This window comes from Dipodomys merriami, unplaced genomic scaffold (assembly GCF_024711535.1).
Source record: "Dipodomys merriami isolate MVZ:Mamm:240054 unplaced genomic scaffold, mDipMer1.0.p SCAF_9, whole genome shotgun sequence".
In the NCBI taxonomy this organism is placed as follows: domain Eukaryota; kingdom Metazoa; phylum Chordata; class Mammalia; order Rodentia; family Heteromyidae; genus Dipodomys; species Dipodomys merriami.
The window spans coordinates 12,626,537-12,634,851 of NW_027206512.1; positions in this window are offsets into that span (position 1 = coordinate 12,626,537).

Sequence of the window (8,315 nt, forward strand, 5' to 3'; positions counted from 1 at the left end):
TACAATACATAAAATTTCTTACACTCCCCCCCCCAAAAAAAGAAAGCATCTCTTTGGATTATTTGCCTTTTTAGTAACTGCCTGTAAGTTTTCCTCAGGAAATGTAAGGTCAAAATTACCAAAATAATGCTGTTAACATCTGCCTTAAATAATATAAAAGTAATATTTTGTATAATGAGGCCATAGGATTGTATAATAATCATTTCTTGCCCATAGTGTTTTGGGGATTACCTTTATTCACATGAACAAATTTTAGGCAGTTAAAAAAAATAAAATAACCATTTTACCTGTGTTAATATAAATGAAACTTCTCTTCAATGGCTTATTTCTATTACAGTTTCTCATACTTTGTAATTTCTCTCCTGGGAACCATGCCAAATTTTTACCCATAATTTGACTTGACAATGGAATAAGTTTGAAATGCTATAACAAAGACAATCCAAATGCCACAGCTTAAATAAGAAAGTTGTTTAGGTTTTGTTCAATGAGTCCCTCCAATCCAGGAATGAAGCAACTCCATGAGTTTAATAGAGATGATTCTGCTATCCTTACCCATAGCTTCCATGTTTGTCCTGAATGTCACAGGATCCAGAGGGAAAGGTAAGAGAATTGCCCTGAAAGAGGGCTCCATTCCTGCTCACAGTTCATTGGCAGACACATTGTCATGTGCTGGCTGGGATCCAGCTAAGATGTTAATGATCCAAGCGAGGAAAAAAGACTTAAGGAGGCAACTTTTCATTTACCATCGCTGAATCTGCATTTCTGCTTACAAATTCTGTTTTCAATTTACAGAAAGATGCCAGAGTAGCATTTATGACATATAGATGGCGCCCTGCTTATTATAGTTAGACGAAAAGTTTTTGTTTTTGTTGTTTTTTTATTTTTTTTTCTTTTTGATTTAACAATGGTTTGAAAGGTTTATACATTCAGTAGCAACTTCTCAATGTTTGGATTTTGATCTTCATCCAGGATAAAGATAAGTAGTACAATACCTCCTTGTGGTGCCGGTTAGTGGCAGAGAGCTATAGCTTCCAGCAAGCTACATCATCTCATGGTAAAGATCCATACCCCACAGTTTCTGAGGTCGCAAATCTCTGATGCTTTGTACCTTAGGGGTAGTAAATACATTTTCACCTTCAACAGGTTTATAGGGCCTAACTTATCAGAAGTCCAAGAATATGTCTTATAGCTCATTCTGCCAATAAGTTGTCATAACTCTTCCATTTATTGGGTTTAAGTTTACTGAGAATTGCATACAAATAATGTATTAAATGTTTAGATGTTGAAAAAATTCTTTTGCTATGACAAAGTTTAGGGAGAAGCATCCTGATTTTGTTTGTTGGTTTATTTATTTGATATCAATTAGTTTCATTTCAGTCAGGCCATTAATAGATGCAATGCTACTTGATTATAATCACCTTTCTTTTCTTTTCTTTTTTTTTTGTGGGGCTTAAACTCTGGGCCTTGGCACTGTCCCTCAGCTCTTCAGCTCAAGGCAAGTGCTCTACCACTTTAGCCACAGTGTCCCTTCCGGTTTTCTGGTGGTTTATTGGAAATAAGAGTCTCATGGACTTTCCTGCCTGGGCTGGCTTTGAACCGTGATCCTCAGATCTCAGCCTCCTGAGTAGCTAGGATTACAGGTGTGAGCCACCAGCACCGGCTTTATAATCACCTTTCTAACAATCTTTCTTTTCCCCCTTTTAAAATCAGTCTCAAGTCTCCTTGTTTTGCTTTTAAACATGTAGAGAAAGTATTTTAATTATATTCATCCTCCCTTCTTTCTCATTTGTCTGACTCCCTCCTACTAATGCCTATACCACAGACAGGTCTCAGCTTCCTAATACTCTTTTTATGATTAGAAGTCATGTTAATATTCAAAGGAATTTCACCATGGTCTTATATATGTGAATGTGTATGTTTGTATATGTGTGTGTATGCATTCCACATTTTAGCCAGATTTACCTATACACACAATCTAGTATGTGCTTATGTTGACATGGTTGATAACTATACAGGACCACATGTGTAATGTGTTTTAAATTATAAAAATATACTAACTGCCACGATCTAGGAAGTGATTTTATTCTAGAGTTTGGCTCACATTTTTCACATGTTATTGTAAAGCAAGTATGATTCATGAAATTCCGAGTGTCATTACATTTAGGTACAAATTGTTAAGTGGTACAATAGGGATGTAAAATCAGATCAGACACCAAAGCATTTTCTATTCATCATCTCACTTAATCCTCTTAACGTTCCTTTAATGCAGCTTGTCTTTACCTCATTTAACAGAACATAAAAGCAAAGATCAAAAAGTGTAACTGATTTGCTAAGGAAATAGAATTAGTAAGTAATGAGCTGACACTGGTAGATTCTAAAAGTCTATGCTCTTTGAATGTAACTGTTGTTGAATTATACTTGCACTACAGTTATAATCAGCAGATCTGGTCTCTCAGTTTCTCTCTGCTTCCTGGCATAAGTAATGTGCCTTCTTATTCCAGGGTGTATACCCACCATTGCCATCTGTCATCATCAAAGGCCCAAACCAATAGAGATATCCAGTATTGGATTTGAAATTCTAAATATGACCTTTCATCTTTATAAGTAGCTCATGTCAGGTATTTCATTATAGTGACACAAAACTGATTAATACAACAGTCACAGGAATAACATTTATTTAGCACTCTTCTAAATAGATTAAAATAGTTCTGATACAATATCTATTATCATTAGTTAAGTGTTAATATCTATTATTACTCTTATTATCTCCATTGTGCAGATGGAACAAATGAAGTGCAGAAAAATTAAACAATGTGATCTTCTATCTATTATTGAAAGACATAAAGTAAGATTTCAAATCCTGCAATAAAGCACCTACATATCATGATAAGCTCATAATAATGAGATAAAATAGTCTTTCTTAAGAAAGACAAAGGGGCCTCAAAAAATTCAAGGAACTCGTCTTAAAATATTTCTTTCTGGTAGAGAATTAAGATATTCTGTACCAGAGGAAAAACTATATTCTTTTTTCCTAGTTCTTATATTAGAGAATCAAATTGATTTCTTTGTAAAATTTTTCAAGACATCAAAAACTAACTTAAATATTTATGAGCCTTTACACATTTAATTTCACCTCACTTTTTTTATGCTATAATATAGTTAAATTTCAACCTTATTCTTCTTTCTTGTCACCAAATAGAGACTGTCAAGAGTGACATTTCCCATTTGTTATAATAAGCAAGCTTGGCCTGACAATGCTGAATTCTGACAGTTTTAGAAAGTAAATATTAATAATTATACAAGATGTTCCTTGCTATAGAGTAATTTCTCTTTCATAATATGTAAGCATAGAGATTAAAAAAAGTTTGTTAGCCATCTGGTCTTTACCTTATACTACTAGTGATTCTTTCCCTCATATGGTCAGAGCATAGATATTTAAGTCCATGCGGACCACAAAGGCTGATGTGGGATCTTGCAGAGGGACAGAGATGGCCTCCAAGTGACTTGTGTTCATGGTATTCATGCATGGTGCCTTTCTTTCTAAACTGCTTAGCCAAACTTAATCTGTACTTTCTTACAACCCAAGTCCTCCCAAATCCAGATTAACAACTTTGCTTTGAGTTTTACCGATTTTCTCCAAAATCACTATCATTGTTTTAGAAAGGTTAGTAGGATGATTGGATCAAAAGCTCCACATATATATTAATACATTAGGTCTGTGGCACATGGGCATGAATAGAGAATATGATTGCACATTCTCCATAATTTTAGTCTGTCAGAATTGTAGCAAATGTCAACTGGAGGCAAATTTGAAACTTTTCAGATATAATAACACTCTCAAAAGTTTTTCAGGCCTAATGCTTTCACTGATTGCAACTGTGGGGAAAATTTATTAATTGATACCATGAAATCAAGCTTGTTTTATTGTTTTCAAGAAGAGAAGGCCAATATAGTTGTAGGGTATCCATATAGCTGTTTATTCCCTTACTTTCCTTATTTTTATGTGTATACTGTATTGCTTGAAAATATGCCAAACTCTAACGCATTTATAAGATTATTTCTTTGTTGCTTTGTATGTCCCTCCCCCACAGTATAACCCCTGCTTTCACTATATTTGATGTCAGTATAACTTGTGGAGGAGATGGGGAAAAACAAGTCGTTTAAGGATACAGGTGGACCTGTTGCAACAATGAGAAGTACAAGTTGTCATGTCGAAAACGAGCTTTACAATGTTGGTGCGAGGGGGGGGAGGATTGGGTGGGGGGTGGGTGGGGAGGCTGGGAAGGGATGTGAAGGGTAAACAAAGGAGGAGGCTGCAATGCTTGATAAGAAATGTACACATTATCCTGACCATGTAATTTTAACCCCTCTGTAAGTATGTTCACAAAAAATAAATAAATTTTAAAAAATAAATAAATAAAATGGTGAACATTAAAAAAAAAGAAAATATGCCAAACTGTAACCTATTTATTACCTGTATTGTCTTCCTCACTTATTAGAAGGAAAGCTCCATGAAGACATTCTCTACTTTGCTAACTGCTATATTCCTAGGGCTTTTTGCTGTTACAAGCATGGCTGAAATAAATGAACATATATATGAATGTACATATGCAAGTATATGTATTCATATATATACATATATATATGAATGTGTGCTATGCCAGTGATTATTTAACACACATGTTTAGGGGAGGTGAGTTACATACACAAAATAAGGATAGTTAAAAAGACAGAGTCCATGTGGACATTGAACTTTGCTGTCATTGGAAATGGAGGGAAGGCCAATAGCTTTGGCTGTGTTGAACTATCTTCAGTACCCTCAAAATTAAACATAAGGAACTAGAAGAAAATGTTGGCTCCTTTGACATTGGGTATTGGCAGCTGTGCAAGAGTAATAGACCTTCAATCAGCAGCAATGGAACATTTGCTACATTGGGCAAGCAGGCATCTCTATGATGAGCCAGAAGAAGCAAGGGAAAATGAAAAGCGTGGATGCTGGACTTCCAACTCCCAGATTTCTATGAGCCCATCTAGAGAGGGTTCAAGATGCCACAACTTCAGAGGGTATGGATTAGAGCCACAGAAATACTATGTTGCTTTTTTGTGATTATTATAACCCTAATCTTAAAATGAGACTGCCTGGTAACCCAGCAATTATAATAATATGGTATTTAATAGGAGGAGAGTATTAAGGGACAAAGTAAGCAGAAATTACTCTAAGGGGAAGAGGGCCAAATGAGGCCAAACAGTGATGGAGTAGGTCAGGATTGCAGTGGAATCACACAACAAAAGTGAAGAGGAAAGATGGTAATGGTACCATGAAGTTGGTACCATGAAGCCTTGAGTCTGGAAAAATATGCAGTTCTTACTGACTCCTAATGTGCCCTTTTTTCTTCAAGAGAGTACCCCAGGTCAAAATATGGCTGCTGTCTCAGAAGCTACTAAGACACCAGGAAGAAGAAAGAGGTTTCTAGAATGTAATAAGAATATGGAATTAAAATTTATGTCAGGGAAGAGGCACTGGGTAGCTCAGAGAAGAGCTGTGTACCTGTGGCTATTCCTGTAATCCAGAACTCAAGAAACCGAGACTGGAGGATGACAGTTCAAAGTCCGCAAGATTCCATTCCCAATTAACCAGAAAAAAATGTTTGGTTGGAGGCATAGCCCAAGTATTAAAGCACAAAATAAGCACTTAAGCTCTGACCACAACAAAACAATAAAAATGAAAGAAAATCAAAAATAAAAAGACAGTCTGAGGGGGCTGGGAAGGTGGCTCAGTGGTAGAGTGCTTGCCTTGCATGCATGAGGCGCTGGGTTCGATTCCTCAGCACCACATAAGCAGAAAAAGCTGGAAGTGGCACTGTGGCTCAAGTGGTAGCGTGCTAGCCTTGAGTTGAAGAGCTCAAGTATAGTGCCCAGACCCAGAGTTCGGGGCCCATGACCAACAATAACAACAAAAAAAGACAGTCTGAATATTATGCAATATGTTGAACAGAAGAGGCTGAGAGGAAATTTATTGAAAGATCAAGCCACAGGTATAAGAGAATAGTTTACAGAGAGAAAGACCAGAAAGAAGCAAAAGTACATTCACTAAGCATTACCATATTCCCATGTTTGAGACCAGGAATAAAAGCCTGAAACCACAGAGTTAAATTCTTAGGAAAAAATATACTTTTAAGCATATTTAACCTCTCATATTTATTTTTGTGATAAAGATTTAAAATCTGTTTTTTATAAATTTTTGAATACATGTCATTCTCTATATTCCAATATGATGAACAATACATATGTTGGAAATTATTGTTCCTAATTACATTACATACCACTGCCAACAACTCCTCAATTCCCCAAAACCTTATAGAAGAGTAACTACCATTTATTTTGTTTCTGTGAGTTTGACATTAAAAAAAAAGTTTTTGTTATTATATTAGTTATGGGGGAGGGAACTCATTATTACATTTCCACATATGTTTAAAAATAATATTTTGATAACATTATTAGAGTCTCAGAATAAAGTGATAATGGAAGTTATCCTTACATTGTTTTCTGGCTGCCACCTCATAATTCTGTTTTTGCACCTTAAAAAGCTTAAATTATATTTTCTGTATTCTGCTGTTTCAAAAATCCTGACATAATAATGATATTAAGATCTAAGCTAATATCATTTAGCAGTAGACACTCCTAAGGAAACTTACTTTTGAAGTAGGATATAAGGAAGTATGCATCCATTAATCTAGTTGAATAAATCTAATTAACATTCATTTGGCAGTTATCATATTAAATACTTGGTTTCATCTCCTTTACAAGTTTTACTTCATTTGCTCTTCCCAACAAACCTATGAAGCAAACACTATTATCATCATTGTTAATTCCATTTTTACAAGCAAGAACACTAAGAGAGATAAAGAAACCTGCCCAGTTACACAGCAAGCAAATGACTGGAGTGGAACCACAGAAGTTGTCCACAAATTCAAAGAAGAATTTATTCTTTACAGATAGCTGCTAAATAATTCATTCATTTCTCCTCAGTATAATAAGGCCATCAGGTACATAGTATTTTATATAAAAAAAATAAATGTTGGCTTCCAGGTAACTTAGCTGTCTTAAGATTTTACATGTTACTTCAATTTTAGTAAAATGGGGTGAAAAACAAAAGAATCTCCCATGTCTCATTAATTTCAAACAGATATTAGAATAAAATTCCAAAGCATGGCAGGAAAGAATTTTCATTTTTGGTTCCACAAAGCTATTTGCTCTAAAGGATACCAAGGATGCAATGTTTCTCCAATTTGTAATGTGTATGATGTTTCCGTGGTTTATAATGAAAAAAATTCATAGAAACCATGGTCTTTCCAGGCATATTTGGGGGGTTTTGTTTCTGTTTTCATTTGAAACACTCACATAGAAATCATTTTAATAGAAATTTCAAGAAACTCTCCAGAAGCCCAGAGTATTTCTCTAACTCTTTCCACCTAAATCTATTTTCATGTTTCAACTTGCTTATAGAATGGAACTAAACTTGCATGTGTCATTCAGTTCCACAAAATTATAAAAAAAACTTTGTTTGACTTTTAGTTAAAAATATTTTCCCCAGAGACTGCACAAGATTGATATGAAGGAATTCAGCTTGAACTGCAGTTCATGGTCAATTAGTCAGTGTGCTTATTAGTCTGGGTGAAAACAGCTTTGATGTTTATGAATTTATTTTGCCAAGGCTCAGAAAGTATGCCCTTTGCTTTAAGTTGCCTTAGGGCACATATACACATAAAACTTCACTAATTAAAATAGTAAGCTACCTAGGTCATAAATAAAGAGCTGGTCATTAAATAAATTATAAAATGTCGGCAACACAGAACTCAAGGCTTCTAAGAAGGACTCTATTTGTTAAGAAGGAAAGTAAAATTTTTTTAAAAATACTTTTTCTACTCCAACCCTCCTCAAAGAAAAAGTTTGGGAAAGATAGGAAAACAAGGGAGAAATGAAAGAACATTCCATCCTCAGAAGTGAAAAGTATTTCCATGATGAAATCTACAGGCAAACTTGGGTTTAGTAGCCAATACATGGCTGCTTCTCTAGGTTCCAAACTTGTTTATCACCGTATTGCTAAAATTTCTGAATATGTGACATATCAGTTTGAAGAATGATAAAAGGGTCTGGGCTTGTCTAAGATCTATCAGAATATGTGTAGTATGTGGAACTGAGTAAGACCATGTACAAGGACAATAGGGTAGAAATGAACCTTGAAAATGAGAAAGAAAAAAGCAAATGGGAGTTAGACAGCCAATGAAATTATCACGGTAGACAGTTCAATGATG